The sequence below is a fragment of the Macrotis lagotis genome, chromosome 2 (assembly GCF_037893015.1).
Source record: "Macrotis lagotis isolate mMagLag1 chromosome 2, bilby.v1.9.chrom.fasta, whole genome shotgun sequence".
Lineage (NCBI taxonomy): Eukaryota > Metazoa > Chordata > Mammalia > Peramelemorphia > Peramelidae > Macrotis > Macrotis lagotis.
The window spans coordinates 256,724,877-256,742,491 of NC_133659.1; the positions used below are offsets into that span (position 1 = coordinate 256,724,877).

Sequence of the window (17,615 nt, forward strand, 5' to 3'; positions counted from 1 at the left end):
TACAGTGATTCTAGATATTGTTTTCCTAGTTCTTCTAATTTCACTTTTAATCAGTTCATGCATGTCTCCCCCCTCTACCTCGATATTCAGTCTAGTAATATTCTATTATATTCTTTTTTTGTCATTTTATAACTTTATTGAATATTTATAACAATACAATAAACTATCTGGTGGTACAGAAAATTACTCCTACAATCACAAAATATTCACTTAAAAGTTCCTCTTCAGGAAAAATGACCCTCTACCTCTATATCATTCTTCAACTTTATCTTGACTTTAATGTTTTTTTTTTAACACAGGAGCAATTTGATGAAATAAGTCATCTGGATATCCAATCTTTGTCCCTCACCTCTTTATTAAACCATAGAGAAAATATGTCATGATGAAAATGTTTGGTATTTTCCATTTCACCTATAACCCATTACAAAAATGTTATTGTGCAAGGAATTAGGTAAGGGAAAAAAAAGGTAAACAACAAAACCCACAATTTTTCTTTAAAAAATCCAAGCTTATAATAAGGGCATTCATCAGTTAGTAAGTAATAAGTGAACAAGGATTCACAATGGCCACTTGTTTGCTCTTCTAATCGACAAATGCTTTTAAAATCAGTATCACAGGTAAGTATGGATTTTAAATGGGTTTTAAAATCCCCTCAATTTCTTAAAGTGAGCACTTTTGATGTTATAACTGAATTACTGAAGTGTTATGACACACAAAAATTCTAACCAGTGAATGCAATTCAGAGAAGGTTATTTTCTGTCCCTAGATTTGTGAGGAATTGAGATACTGTCACTATCCAAATCCTCTAGTGCATTAAAAAGTGGCAGTAGTTACTGTCAATCAATTTCACTCCTTTTTAGTTCCTTTTACAGTAGATTTTTAGGCACAGTTCTCAATCATGGAAACAGTAATGACAGACATCTAAATACAAAATTCTTGAATTATTTTGTCTGCTTTAAAAATATGGTCAACATATCATTTATTCATTTTTAGTACAACAGTATTTTTATGCTGAGAAATACAAACCATAGACTCTGGGTGTTTTACTTCACAAAGAGAGTCTGATAACAATTGAAAAAAAACAATACATTTCTTAAAAAAATTCACGGCAATTTGTTATTAAACTGAAACTACTACAAAAGGAACAACCAATGACCTGACCAAAAAATGCACTAAAAATTTTTAAAATTTTAGCCAAGAATAGTCAGAATTTCAGTTTACTAATGTTTACACATTTTATGTATTATATTATGAAGCTACCACGCACAAGAAATCAAAAAGTAAATCACTTTGAAACCTAACTAAACTGCATATTAGAGGAATACAAGCTTTATAATAAAAAATATTTGTGCACAGTAGTTAGTTGAGAAAAGCTGTTCATTCACCTCTTGGCTTGTAAAAAATATTTTCCAGAATCCACTCCAAATGATTAACAAAACCTTTAACTATTGCGTGTAGCAGGTACTCTGTTTTCCCCTTCTTGGGTCATAAGTTCAGCGATGTTTTTCTCCAGATCATCAATGTGACTGCTCATATCATCAATTTGGCCAATAATCTGATCTGTCATTGTTTGAAACTTGTCCTGCATCTGCTGGAGCAGGGTCTGAACCACAGCGGTCAGGTCCTGTACAGTTTTGGGGTCCGTTTTGGCCATCATGCCAGCTCCAGACTGCACTCAGCTTCCCAATTTGTCTCTATTCTAGTATATTCTTGTGGCATAACTTGTTTAGGTATTCCCCTATCAATTGGCATCTATTTTATTTTCATTTTGAGGCAGATAGATGGTATAATGGTTAGAATACTAGACCTAGAATGAGGAAGACCTAAGTTCAAATCCAATCTCAGACATTCATTGATTGTTTGACTCTGGGCAAATCATTTGACCTCTGTCTACCTGTAAAATAATACCTATCTTCTATGGTTCTTATGAGGATAAAATGAGATAATTTGTGTAAAGTACTTTGTAAATCTTAAAGTACTCTAAAATACTAATTATTATTCTTTTCTATTACAAAAAGAACCACAAATATTTGGGTGTATATGGGGAGAATCACTTAGTCTTAATGTTGGATTCTCTTTTCACCATTCTGATAGGAGTTGTACATTGACCTGGAAATGTATGAATAAATATCTAGTGGGATGATAAGGCATTTCCATAATGTCACATGGTTTTTAAAATAATTTGCTCACCATTTTTATTATCTCCATTTGGAAGATGAGAAAACCGAAGAGAGATAGAATGGCTTCCTTTCTTTATAGAATTCTAACTGGTCCTCTTTCCACTATACCTCAATATCTTCAAATTAGATAGTGTGTGTGTGTGTGTGTGTGTGTGTATACATATATATATATATGTATATATATATATACATATATATATATATGTCAATTTCCCCCACTTAAATCAAAACTTCTTCCAATTCCCATGATCCTCACTTCCACCAAACCCTCCTAACCCCCCACCTCCTTATGAACTGAATAACAATGGATAGGCTCTTAACTTCATGTTACTGAGAGAATGGGGAGATTCAGCTTAGGCACTGACAGAAGTGATAAAATATGCAGAAGGGTATCTAAGTTCTAAATAACTCAGAAAAGTCAGTGTAGAGATAGATGAGCAGCTCCTAAAGATATTGAGGGACAGAGCTACTTTTTCTAATTGATTAGTGTAAGGTGTCTCTCAGCCAGTATAAGCAGATGCCTTTAATAATATCTACTGTCAAGAAAGATAGGAAAGGGACTGTATTACTTCCTTTTATAGTGGTCAAGGAAATCCTTCATAACCATATATGGGAAGGGAAAATAACTTAACACTTCAGAGCAATTGCTTCTTGATTGAAATAGAAAAACTAAAGAAAAGAATAGTCTTTTGAAGCAGACAAGTTTTCTCTTTTATCAGCACTGGCCTAAAGAGTTTTCCAATGTACAGCAGACACAGTGGTCCTCTCTCTCTCTTGAACCTGTGAAATGGGTGCTGGTTTAAGTCTCAAAAAGAATTTCCACTTGCATATGGAGAAAATGATGGATAAATTTGAACATAGAAGTGTTTATGAAATTGAGAAGAAGATAAGGAGGAAGCAATGACTGACTATGTATATTTAAATCCTGGCCCCATAAATCTTTTCAAAAATTCATATTTTCATTTAAAGAAGAAAAGGAAAAAAGATTACTAACTCAAGAATCAATGCCATTTTAGAGTTCCATATTTTGAAGGCTGGGGTAGGGGGACAAGAAGTCATCAACTTTTAAGAAGAGGCTTTTGTAGTGTGTGAGCATGGTCTTGAAGAATAAAAGAATTCAATGAGGAAGAAGAGATGCTTGAAGCATTGAGGATGGCCAGTGGAAAGACACAGAAATTGGAGATTGAGGGTCATGTGTAGAACAGAAAGAATTTCAGTACAATGCAGGAATATTTAATGAGTAATATACAATAAAGTTGGAAAGATTGTTTGGAATAAGATTTGAAGGACTTCAAAAATTTTTTTAAAAAGGAGTTTGTATTTTATCCTAGAGACAAGAAAGAGACACTGGAATGTACTGAGTAGGGGTGTATGTAATATAATCATAGTCACATGAAAGGAAAATAGTTTTGATAGGTGTTTAGAGGTTGGATTGTAATGGAGAGAGATGAGGCAAAGGCAAGAACAGTTAAGAAGTCTTTGGGGGCAGCTAGGTGGCGTAGTGGATAAAGCACCGGCCTTAGAGTCAGGAGTACCTGGGTTCAAATCAGTCTCAGACACTTAATAATGACCTAGCTGTGTGGCCTTGGGCAAGCCACTTAACCCTATTTGCCTTGCAAAAACCTAAAAAAAAAAGTCTTTGGAATAGTCCAGGAGAAATGTGAAGAGCCCTTGAAATAAACTGATAGCTTCATGAATTAAGGATTTGGTGTTTGACATATTGAAAAGGTAAACTTGACAAGACGACAATTAATTGGCTATGTGGGATGAGAGAGGATGCAGAATTGATACCTTTGAGATTATGAACCTGGAAGACAGGAAGAATTGGTAGCACCTTTGAAAGAAAGAGGGAAGTTTGGTAAATTTCAAGTTCTCTTTTAGACATTTTTTTAAGATATATTTGGGTCATCCTGTTTGAAATGTCTGTTAGCTAGTTGGGGAAAAAAGTTGCCTAGAATCACCTAAAGAACATTGCTCATAAAAGTGGGCATTTCTACTGCTTAGTTGCTGAAATAGCTTAGATTTTTTTTTCTTCTCAGGTTTTCTCTCTGTTGGGCTTCTAAAACAGAATTTAGTAAGGGATGTGGGTTAAAGGGAAAAGTTTCTCCCTTTCTCCTTTACCCTTAGGAGTAAAAATAGTGATTTAACAAATGAGCAACTTGTTTTTGCTCAGGAAAGACTGAAAAGATCTAGTTCCTAGATAACTTCTATTTTTCTGTTTCCTTTACTGAGTATATAGGTCAGAAATCAGGCATTATACTCAAATGAACTGACCCTTGAACCATATTCAAAGGGATCATTATCTCTTTTTAACTTTGTCCTCATTCTAGAGTTTTACTCTAGGGAAATACAAATAAAGGTTAGATATATATATACCGTATATCAAGTGGATAACAGGCAGATTGGATTATATAATGGATAGAGCATTGAACTGAAAGGAAGGGAGACCTGTGTTCAATTCTTGCCTCAGATGATTACAAGCTCTATGGCCCACAGAAGTCACTTTCATTTGTCAAATGAGAGGGTTGGGCTCAATGATTTCTAAGGCCCTTTCAGTTTTAAATCTGTGGTTCTCAATTCCCATCTAAACTACAACATGAAAATCTAGTAGATAGTTTATCCTTTCCAGAAAATCCATAGAACACCAAAAAAATTACAAGAGCCCATGAAGAAATACAGAAAAATAAAGCATGGTTCATTGGACTAATCTTAGATGGTAGAAACAATTTTTGAGGGACTCAAAAGAACTATTTAACATTCATATTAGCCTTATAGTACCCAAGCAACTTATAGAACTAGAAGGGATATAGCAATATCATGTAAAAAGAATAATAACTTTTACCTTTCTGGACCAGACTTGAAACAAAGAAAGCTAGCCAGTACCAGGAAGAGTAGTAAAAAGGATAGGCTAAGCCTAAAAGGTTTGCTGCTATGACTGCTCTCCCACCTTCTGCCTGGGAGATGTCAGGTCTCACAATTAGGTCTACATCCTCTCTCATCCCACTATCCAAGGGTTGAGGATTCTACTGTTTATGAAAGAGCATAGTTCTCCCAGCTAGGCAAATAGCTGAGCCAGAAAGTATGAAAGAAAAGCTTGATTTTTCTTTTCTGGGGGTTAGGTGCCTAAAGGATTAAATAAGAACAGAAGTAATTTTTTTTGGTTGGAGAAAGTGGCCTTCTTTGGTCAAGGGGGTGGTGGTGTATATATTATGGTATATGTTTTAAGATATAGGTTTAAATCTAATTCCTGACAAACTTCTTCCCAATTTTCCTAGCAGTTGTCTATTTAAAAGGTTTATCTTTTTTAAAAAATGAACTTGGTCAAACATTAACCAACATGAATATTTAAAAATACAAAAAATAGCATTCTTGCATATGAAACTGTCAACTAACTCCTGTTATATAGTTTCTTCAAAGTATTAAATTTAATTGATTTGCTTATTTTTTCCCACCTTTTCTGTTTCTACTTTTTTGTGTACTTAAAAAAAGGCACCTTTTCCCCATCATTTTCTCCTTTTCCTTCTTAATTATTATTATTATTTTTTTATATTTTTCAAGGCAATGGGGTTGAGTGGCTTGCCCAAGGCCACATGGCTAGGTAATTATTAAGTGTCTGAGGTTGGATTTGAACCCAGGTACTCCTGACTCCAAGGCCGGTGCTCTAACCACTGCACAACTGGCCTCCCCTCCTTTTCCTTCTAATATCACTATCGCTACCATCAAGTTCTCTTCAAACTCCTCCCTCAGTAGAAAAATATATAGGTATAATTTAACAAAGCAAATTCATACATTGACTGTGTCTAAAAATGTCTTATTTTACATCTCTAGTCCTTTCTGCCAAGAGGAAAGAAACAAACTTCATTAGCAATATTCTGAAGTCCTGTTAGAACCTGGTAATGATCAGAGTTGTTATAGTCATTATAAAAATTATTCTATTGCCTCTTGTTCACTGTATTCTCTATCAGTTCACACATTTTTTCTTAGGTTTCTCTGAATCTGGCTCTTTTATTCTTTTTTATAACACAATCAAATTCCATTACCTTCATAAAACAAATTTTATTTAGCCATTGCCCACTTGCTCTCTCTGGGTTATATTCCTAGTCGCAGCCTCACTGGGTCTACAAGTATCCACAATTTAGTGACTTTTGGTTGTTCCAAATTGCTGTCAAAAACAGTTGGATTGATTCATAACATTGCTTTTTTGTAGATAGGCTCTCCTTTCCCCTATAATTTATATTCTTGGATACATAAAAAACTGAACTATTGTTTCTGATTGCTTTTGGTTCTTATTTATTCTGTTCCTTTGATTTTCTTTTATGAGTTCTATTTTCTATTAATTAGTGAATAATTCCTCATGCTCTTGGACTATCCTGTCCTGATGGGTGGGAGTTCCACATATCTAACTGATCCCAGACCAGTGAAACTAACAGATAATAAACATTAAATAAGAAATGGTGTTTTTTTTAAATTCATCTATTCATCCATACTGCTTTTTAATATTGTCTGGTGTTCGTTAAAGCTAAGGTTTTTTCATTTGGGCTTCTCATTATTTCCCCTGAGAGACTAGGTATTTTATTCTTTCAAATGAATTCAGTTAAGATTTTGTCTAATTCAAAGAAGCATTTTTTAAAATTTTGATTAACATAGCACTACATCTATAAATTAATTCAGGCAGTAACGTCATTTTTATTATAATGGCAGGCTCAAACACTAACAATGAATAGTTCTCTCATTATTTCTTTCTTTTTATTTCTGTGAAAAGTGTTTTGTATTGTTTACATAAATTAATTGGGGACTGTTACATACCAAATGTCTTATTAGGGAGTTCTTCTTTTTAGTAAAGTATATTAGTGGCTTCAACTGAGGGTTGCAGTGTCTTTTTGGTGTGCCCCTTTGCTCTGTTGTATTGCATTTAATTTCATTAGATAGTTTACAAAACTAAGCTTCTCATTGATCAGTGTTCATTCTATTTTTCCCAGTAGCCCAGAATTTGAATTGGCCTACATAGGCTGCTCTAGTTAATTAATTTAATTTTGTTCTGTTTATTCATATATTTGAAATCAGAACTTTTTTGAGGGAAGTGACATACATCATTAGACAAGGTCACTAAGAATTTTTTTTGTTTGATGATACTTATTCCTATAAGGTTTTTAAGGAGGAAGGGGAAGATTTTAGTGAAAAGGAAGGTTAGCAATAATGATAATAATGATAATAATAATAATAATATAAAAAGAAAGAAAAAAGGGAAAGACCATAGGAACTTTAAAATTAAAGAAAAAGGAGGGAGGGAAAGAAGGAAGAAAAGAAAAGAAAGAAACAACTTCCTGCTTTCAAGGAGTTTACAATCTAGTGGGGGAGATAACAGGCAAAGAACTATGTACAAAAAAGATATATAAGATAAATTGAAGATAACTAATAGAGGAAAGGATAGTATTAGCACTAATAAACATTGGGAAAGCCTTCTTGCTTTAATTAATAAAATTATTTGGGGATTTTATCTGAGATTTAAAGAAAGCCAGGAGATGGAGATGAAGAGGGAGAATATTCAATAGCTGAAGGACTGCCAGTAAATATACCTGGTGTTAGAAGATGGAATGTCTTATTCCAGTAGGCCAGTAACCTTAGATCATCAAAGTATATGGAGTAAGCTGTAAGAAAAATTGAAGGAAGAGGTCATAGTACAGAGAACTTCAAAAGCCAAATAGAGAATTTTATTTTTTTTCATGCCTGGTAATTTTATTTTCCATATCAATAATATGAAAAGAATGGATTAGATTAATCCATCAATCAATTTAGAATTGTTTTTTAAATTGCCTCCTATGTCCTAACCTGTGACATCTCTAGGAGAGAATTCCCAAGAATTGCATCAAACCCCACCTCAGTTATTGGATAAATGAAGCAGATGAATCCCATCAGTTTATTAGAACTCAGTGGTAAAGGTTCTGAGTCAAGGGAAGTTGTATACACACACACACACACATACATACACACACACACAACCAAGGGAATAATATAATTGGAAAGGGGGAAAAAGAAAAGGAAAGGAAGGAAGGAAGCAAGGAAGGAAGGAGGAAAGAGAGGAAGAAAGAAAGAAAGAAAGAAAGAAAGAAAGAAAGAAAGAAAGAAAGAAAGAAAGAAAGAAAGAAAGAAAGAAAGAAAGAAAGAAAGAAAGAAAGAAAGAAGGGGTGGCTAGATGGCATAGTGGATAAAGCACCGGCCCTGGAGTGAGGAGTACCTGGGTTCAAATCCAGTCTCAGGCACTTAATAATTACCTAGCTGTGTGGCCTTGGGCAAGCCACTTAACCCTGTTTGCCTTGCAAAAACCTAAAAGAAAGAAAGAAAGAAAGAAAGAAAGAAAGAAAGGAGGGAGGGTAAAAGGAAGGAAGGATTTTGCTCATGAATATATCTACATACATACACACACATGTATAAATATACAATAAAACTTTCTTAATTCAAAACATGAGGGAACAGATAAAGTCAACTTTGAATTCTTTAGGTTCAGATAAGCTGAAATTTTTTTTCTTGAATGTCTTTATTAATAAATCATATGGTGAGAACTTTTCTGGGTCTATAGTACTTGTGACTGCTAGAGGGAATGAGGGCATATCTGGTTATGTCTCTACAAGAGTTGCTTCCCTGAACAATGGCTGCAAAGAGTGAAGTTGGAAGTAGAACAGATGGCCTTGGGCATGAGGTATTCCCAGGATTTTGGGGTGCTGCAGCTTGGCCTTCTTTTACCAGGGTCTTTTTTATACTTCACTTGAGTCTTTTATTTGGAGATCAAATTTTCTGTTAATCTCTGGTGGTTTCATCAGCAAAGTTTGAAAGTGACCATCTTTTCCCCTGAAAGAAGATATTCAGTTTTACTGTGTAGTTGATTCTTGGTTGTAATCCAAGCTCTTTTCAATATTCCAAGTCCTCCAGTCCCTTAATGTAGAAGATACTAAGTCTTATGTTATACTGACTGTGGTTTCACAATATTTGAATTGTTTCCTTCTGCAATATTTTCCTTGACTTGAGAGTCCTGAAATTTGGGATCTCTTTCAGGAGGTAATCAGTGGATTTTTTCAATTTCTATTTTATCCTTTGCTTCCAGAGAATCTGGGCAGTTTTCCTTAATAATTTCTTGAAAAAGGCACAGTTAGGTGGTGCAGCGGCTAGAGCACTGGCCCTAGAGTCAGGAGGACCTGAGTTCAAATCCAGCCTCAGACACTTAATAATTACCTAGCTGCATGACCTTGAGCAAGTTACTTTATCCTATTGCCTTAAATTTAAAAAAAAATAAATAATATTTTTAAAGGAAAATACATATTCAAAGAACATAGTGAGGTATAAAAAAATTTTCTTTTTTTTGTGGTTTTTTTGTGTGTTTTTGGGGTTTTTTTTGTTTTTTCTCTTCATTTTGCATTAGAGTTCCTCTAGGAGTAAATATTGCAATAGCCAGGCCTCATGGGGGGGGTAGTCCCTCCTGCAGGGGTCACGTCACTTCAGTAGGGGGCAAATAGGCTGTAGCCACTTGCCACAGCACCAACTCCGTAGCTAGTGGTAGGGGCAAGGGCATAGTAAGGATCTGCTGTATAAGCCCTGCTGTATAAACCCATAGCTGTAAGTGGCTGCAGTGGCGTGGCTTCTGTCGCAGTAGCAGGTTGTGCATATCTGTAGGCTGCATATCCACCACAGAGATCAGCACCATAAAAATCCATCCTGGTAAACCATACCTGGGTAGGCAGGGATGGCTGTGGGAGGTACCACTCTGACTGCACTGTACACCGTCCGCCCTCGGCCCCTTAGGTGGGCATCTCTGATTGCGGCTGCTGTGGTGGCTGCAATGGGGTAAGGGAAACCGGGAATGATGAGCAGAATGTAAGTGTTGATTCCCCCCACCCCTTCCCGACAGGGGCACAGCTGCATCATTGCCTAGCGAGACGTCTGCTTGAAAACCTGGAAGCTGCTGCATATAATTTTGGGCCATAGATGGCTCCAACTACAGGGCTCAGCTTCCAACCATTTGTATATGGTATGACCATCTTCTTATTGGTCATTACGCATGCCCGTTGCATTATTCAGCTGGATTTTATGGCCCTTCACCACCGTGCGGTGTAATTTCTCCCTGGTCCTGTCTGCATCAGCACTATTATCGAAAGTTACTAACCTGAATCCCTTGGAGCCACGTTCATTAAAGATTATTTCTACATCAAGGATTTTGCCAAACTGCCCAAACATCTGCCAGAGATCAGGGTCCCAGAATCAGAAGGGGATGTTGGAGACATGCAACTGTTTTGGGGTCAATTTACTTTTGGTATTCTCATTACTCTGTGTCTGTGACTGTTGTCCATCTGTCTGTGCCCCTCCTTCTTTCTGCTTCAGCGCTCAGTTCTGTGTGCTGGCTGTGTTAGTACTCTGCTCTCCATGTGTCTGTGTACCTCCATAAAGGGTCAGGTTATGCTCACTGGTCTGGCCAATGTAGTCCTAGTGGGTGGCACCCCATACTCTGTGGGAATTCCATCCTGTGGAGGTGGTGGAAATGGGGTGGTAAATGGCTGAACCGTGGTGTCAGGAGTGGCTGTTGGCTCCTGGTTACCTTGGCTGTCCCTCGCCAGGAATCCATGATAACCTGGGGTCAGTGACTCTGTTCTGCAAGCTGCCGCCTCCCGCTCTGGCCGCAGCCCCCTGGTTGGTGCGTGGTTGCTTGCCTGGGCTGGGATCGGGGGGCTGGCCCACCAGTGGCGGTGGCCCTGACGGCGGCAGGGGTGGGGGTGGGGGGCCGGCAGCACCCTCGCCACCAGCTGCGTGACTGTCACGACTCACCTAAATAATTTCTTGAAAAAAATGACTTCTATGCATTTTTTTCTGGTCATGGTTTTCAGGTAGTTCAATAATTTCTAAATTAGCTCTTCTGGATCTGTTTTCAACCTCAGTTGTTTTTCCAATGGGATATTTCACATTTTCTTCTAGTTTTTCATTCTCTTGGTTTTGTTTTATTGTTTCTCAATTTCTCAGGAAGTCCTTTTGCCCCATTATATATTTTAAGCAACTATTTTCTTCTGTGAGCTTTTGTATCTCTCTTTCCATTTGGCTTTGTAAGGCATTCTTTTTCTCATTGGCCTTTTGAACCACTTTTTTCCATTTGACCCAGTCTAGTTGGGTTTTTAAAAAATTCTATTTATTTAAGGCAATGGGGTTAAATGACTTGCCCGAGATCACACAGCTAGGCAATTATTAAGTGTCTGAGGCCAGATTTGAACTGAAGTCCTCCAGACTCCAGGGCCAGTGCTCTGCACCACCTAGCTGCCCCCAACCCAGTCTAGTTTTTAAGGTGTTATTTTCTTTAGTATATTTTGATATCTTCTTCATGAAGCTGCTTAGTAAGTTTTCGTGATTTTTCCCCATTACTCTCATTTCTCAGCCCAATTTTTCCTCTAACTCTTTTACTTGATTTTCAAAATCTTTTCTGAATTCTACCATGGCCTGAGATTTTCATATTTTTCTTGGAGCCATTGGATGTAGAAGCTTTGACTTTGTTATCTTCTTCTGAGTGTGCATTTTGATCTTCTATATGACCAAAGTTGTCTATGTTCAGATTTTTTTCTTTTGTTTGCTCATTTCCTCAGCCTATAACTTAATTTTAGTTCTTTGTTAAGGTGAGGTTCTGCTTTCAGGGTGGAGGACACACTGTCCCAAGCTATTAAGGATTTTTGCATTTGTTTTCAGAGATATTTCCAGGAACCTGAAAGTTTTCAATTCCTCCAAGGTCTTATGAGAGGCTATGACTGTGCTGATCTGCCTTGTATATAAATTAATATTAAATTAATAAAATTGTGAGTGTCCACAAGCATTCCCCTCTGTCCTGGAACTGTGAGGTGAGACCCCACTTGGGTAAGGCAAGTAAACTCTGTTGTACTTCTACTCCTTTTCCTGAGACTAGGCCTCAAACTGCAGTCCTGATCCGAGTATGGGTAAATCAAGAGAGTCCTGTTTCAGGGAAAGCAAAGAGACCTCTGTAATGTGCTGAACTGTGTTCCACTCTCCCTCTGGTGTGGCAGAGTTTTCTTGCTGACCTTCCACATTCTCCCAGGCAATCTCTGGGCTGAGGGGTCTAGAAATAGCCACTGCTGCCACTGACCCAGGCATCCCATGGTCTGTTTCTAGATAGTTGGAGCAGGTTTGCTCCAGTACAGCCTGGGTTGCACTGAGGGTCCTTTCTAATTGCAATGCAAGAGGTACTTCCTGTGGATTTTCCAAGTGGTCTTGGATTGGAAAAATTGGTTTATTCAGTCTTTTTGTGAGTTCAGCCACTCTAGAATTTTGTTAAAGGTATTTAATATAGAATATGTACTCTAATAATAGAATTTGTTTAAAGGCATTTGAAGTGGTTTGGGGAAGAACTCGAGTGAATCTCTGTCTTTACACTGCCATCTTGACTCTGCCGCAATAGAGAATTTTAAATTTGATTCTAGGGAGTCATAAAGTTAATTGAAAATTGGAGGAGACAGAGGGACATGATTAGACTTGACCAATATTAATTTGTCAGTGAGTGGGAAGAGTTTTGAGGCAGGGAAATAAACCAAGAGGCTGTTTCAATAATCCAGGTAATGAGGGCCTACACCAAGGTGGTATTACAGGAAATAAAGGGGCACATATGAGTTGTTAAGATGATAAAAATGCCACAATTTGACAATTGATTGGATATGGGGAGTAAAAAAGATTGAGGAGTCAATAATGACTCCAGGTGTGTGTTTGGGAAACTGAAAGAATAATGGTACACTCAACAATAATAGGAAAGTTAAGAAAAGGGAAGATATTGGGAAAGTTAAAGGTATCTATGAGATATCCAGTACAAGATTCTATTGGTAGATTTAGACTCATCTAAAGGTCAAGAAAGGAGGTAGAGCTGTACATATAGACCTAAGAGTAATCTACATAAAGATGATAATTGAAATCATGAGATTTAGAACATTAACTCCCCAAACTATTTCTTTTACAGATTATCTTTTCCTTATTTAAGATTCCTATACTCAGACATTTGATAATTACCTAGCTGTGTGGCCTTGGGCAAGCCAACTAACCCCATTACCTTGCAAAAATCTAAAAAAATAAAATAAAATAAAATTGCATATATATATATATATGTATATATATATATATATATATCTGTATTAGTCCAATAGCATATTAGCCTAAGAGTATAATACTAATATTTTTCTTCAACAAATTCAATTTAGGTATCCATAGAATTGTAGATGGTAAAATTGAAGGGGATCTTAGAGATCATTTAGCACAGTCCTCTTATTTTGTAAATGAGTTTACATGACATGCCCAAGGTCTTACATATAGTCAGCATGAAAAGGAAAGTGTGAATTTAGAGCCTCTGAGCCCAGAACCTAGCTCTTTCCATTGAACCAAACTATTTCCCTTCAAAAATTTCTAGAAAAAGCATTTTTATCATATTGCTTTATAAAACATGCAACTATAATTTTTCAGTTCTTATAGATTACAAGGTTTTCCAAATGAAACCCCTTCTTGAATTTTTTTTTAAACTCCCATTTTCCACCCCTTTTCAAAAACAGATTTGGGGGCGGCTAGGTGGCGCAGTGATAAAGCACCAGCCCTGGAGTCAGGAGTACTTGGGTTCAAATCTGGTCTCAGACACTTAATAATTACCTAGCTGTGTGGCCTCGGGCAAGCCACTTAATCTCATTTGCCTTGCCAAAAAAAAAACAGATATGAATATAGGCTATGTTTTTACCATAAGCCTATGGTAGAGGTCCCAGTGCTACAGCAGCATCAATAGTCTATATCTGGTTTGTTTTTCTGCTTTCCTCAAGCTTAGATGAAAACAAGTTGTCTTCACTTATTACTTTTCCAAGGAGTGTAGCATATGATTGGTCACCAGATGGCACTACCCTCAAGTCATTAGCTGAGTGGTTTCATCAGAGGGCATTCAGTATATATACATTAACTTTGCCAAAGCCTAAAAAGTATCCCCATTATTCACCAGAGGGCAGTCAACTAACAAATGCTTCTATTTCCTGTACTACTACTATGCTGGAAAATGATGGTAGTTAGTATCAAAGAAAACAAATATTGATACTAATACGATATTCTAACATATAGACTCATGTGTCTGAAATAATTTAATTTAATTTCTATCTAAGCCATTTTTAACATGGAGAGAGGTATGTCCAAACTGGCATAATTCTCCATCCCTTCTAACATGACTCTCCAAAAAATTTCAGATAATATTTACAGGATTCTTGAGTTATCTTAAAGTATAATATGCATTAACTTTATGGAATTGGAATAATCAAATTTCCTTTCCATTCTTTCTGGACTATTCCTCTATAGGAATCTATGGGGTCCCTCCCATAGATCTCTATCAGTCCAGAAACTAGATTAAATGGGAGACAGAATGAGTAGAAGAGGACACTTGCCCGGTCTAATCAGAGAATAAGGAAAGGAGAAGATCTTTGAATCCATTCACTTAGAGAAAGATTTTTTCTCCTCAGTCACCTACCTTTTCTGGGGCATTTCCCAAGGGTCTGAAAAAGGCTTCAGAGAAAAGTGATCATTTCTTAATATCTCTAGAGGAACTGAAAAGGAGATTTGTAATATATTTCTATATCAAATTAAAGTTTTAGCCTAAGAGAAAAGAAATGGAATATTATCTGAAATACGAGAATTATGAAAATTTCAATATGATTCTTGGTGATTCCATCTGTATCATCCATTTGGGAAACCTAATTATCCTGATTTTTAGTGACCATATTTTAAAATGAACTGGGTTGGTTGATTGTTTCTTGTCCTTTGTTATTGACAAAGAACAAAATGATATCACTATATTTGAGATAAATTATCATGTGGACTGTGGCTGATCAAACCAATACGAGCTCGGAATACTCTACCACAAGTCAAGCACAAATAGTCCATGTGAACACCTAGCTGTTTACTCTAAACTTACATATGTCATGTTTCCTTTGAGCTGCTTCAATTCTTCCCTTCTCATAGAGTACAGCACCCTCTCTGATGAGGGCACACCATGCTGGGTGGTCCTGAGCCAGTGTCTTACAAGTTGCACAATCAATTCTAAAGTTTTTAAGAGAGACCTTTAGGGTGTCCCGGTATCACTGTTTCTGACCCACTTGTGAGTGCTTGTCCTGCATGAGTTCTCCATAAAATAGTCTTGTCTGGCATTCTATCAATCTTCCCAGCCCATTGTATTTGTACTTTCTGTAGTAATGTTGGAATGCTAGGCAGTTTAGCTCTAGAAAGGACTTCAGTGCCTGGCATCTTCTTCTGACTGGTGATCTTCTGACAGATGAAGGACTAAGATAATTTAAATGGAAGCAATTCAGTTTCCTGACATGGCACTGGTAGACTCCAGTTTTCACAGCCATACAGCAATGAGATCAGCACAATGGCTCTGTAGACCTTCAGTTTGGTAATCTAATACCTCTTCTCTCCCATACTTTCTTTTGAAGCCTGCCAAATACTGAGCTAGCTCTAGCAATGTGGGTTATTATAAATGTGTACCTTGGAAAGCACACTGTCAAGGTAAGTGAATTTATCCATAGTACTCAAAATTCCATTCACTGTAATCAGTGGTTGGTGTGGTGCTGAGTGATGGAGCACTTGTGTTTTCTTGGTGTTGGTAGAACAAAATTAGCACAAGTAACAGAGAATCGATCTATACTTTGTTGCATTTCAGCTTCAGAAGCTGCCTTGAGTGTACAATCATCTGCCAACAGAAGATCATGTACCAACACTCCCTCAAATTTGGTCTTGGTTTGTAACTTTTTCAAGTTGAAGAATTTACCTTCAGTGCAGTAACTGACCTTGATATCATGTTCATCCTCAACCATCATGCTAAAAAGTATGGGAGCAAGGATACATCCTTGTTTCACTCCTTTGGTGACCAGGAAATCTCGAGAGCATCATCCACTATCCAGAACCTGGGCAAGCACGCCATCATAAAACTGATATGCAATATTGATGAATTTTTCCAGGCAACCAAATTTTTTGACATAATGGCCTTGGTCAGATCTACAAACATTGTATACAGACCTCTGTTCTTGCTCCTGGAAATTTTCCTGGAGTTGGGCAGCAAACACCATATTGACTATTCCTCCACCCTTTCTGAAGCCAGTGTGGCTTCAGAAGGTGATTATATTCCAGGCAAAGTATAAGTCTATTGAGGACTCTGACAAGAATCTTACCAGCAATGACTAAAACACCCCTGTAATTATCACAGAAAAATATATTCCCTTTAGAGATGCATGATAGAAGTATCCTTGAATTCTTGTGAATAATCTCTTTATGTCAAAAAACCCCAGAAAATTTCATTCAATTTTGGGATGAACAATGGACCCCCCCCCACACACACACACCCTGTAGACCTCAGCTGGAATAGAATAGGGGCAGCTAGGTAACATAGTGGATAGAGCACTGACCCTGGTGTCAGGAGAGCCTGAGTTTGATGCTGGCCTCAGAAACCCAATAGTTATTAGCTATGTGACTTTGTGCAAGTCATTTAACCCCATTATTGCACTCCCCCCAAAAAGAATTGTGAAAATAAACTTTTAAAGGCAAGCAGTCTTCCAAAGGTAACCATTTCTTTCAGAACACACAATAAAATGAAGTAAAGTGAATAACAATAAAAAAGCATTGTTGCAAAGCAGAAGTATATGGAAGTTATTTTATCCAGTCATCTACCCTAACCTCCACAACCTCCTTCTAAGATGGTTGAATGCCAAAGAATAAATTTTATGTTTGAAATTCACTAAGATCCACTCTACAACAAATGACAAGATGGTGTTAATCACTAGGATTCATGGCAGCTATGTCTGATTTCAGAACACTGGTTTCCTACATACAGCAAGAATGGCTTCTTACCAACACAATGATTAGTCTCATCTAGCATCACTCTCTGGCTATAATTCTGCAGTCTAATCTGATTTTCTCTCTTCACTACTACAATTCTCCAAAATCTTTCCAAAGTCCCAGCTTATCTTTCATCATGTTCACCTTGAATTGTATCAACCAGGTTCAGGCTGTCTGCCTCATCTAAAATTCTTTAATTTTGTAAACCTTGATAAGTTCTTGGACACATGGAAATAATGGAATGTTTTAGTAGACCAAAAGTCTCTCTCCATGGCAAAAACTAACATTAAGCAATGGGTTAGGATCAAGTGATATGACCATATGCAACATCTTGTTCCATTTCTCAACTTCTGCTTTCATTCTTGTCACAAGCTCATTTGAGGACAATACTGTTTTTGATATTCTAAAGACAGTAGCAGCTCTGGAGACCACTTTGACTTTCACAGGGATGAAATTTTGAATGACAAGTTACACAGGGAAGGTGTTTCATCCTATTGATATATGCTTAGTTCTTTCTTGCACAGGGATAAATGATTTGTTCAAAGTCTTGGAGTT

At 36.9% G+C, this 17,615-nt stretch overlaps 1 pseudogene; it reads right to left on the reverse strand.

The window, feature by feature from the left end:
• Positions 1-9,660: 9,660 nt before the first annotated feature.
• LOC141512192 (RNA binding protein fox-1 homolog 2-like) lies at positions 9,661-16,042 on the reverse strand (annotated as a pseudogene).
• Between the last annotated feature and the right edge of the window lie 1,573 nt (positions 16,043-17,615).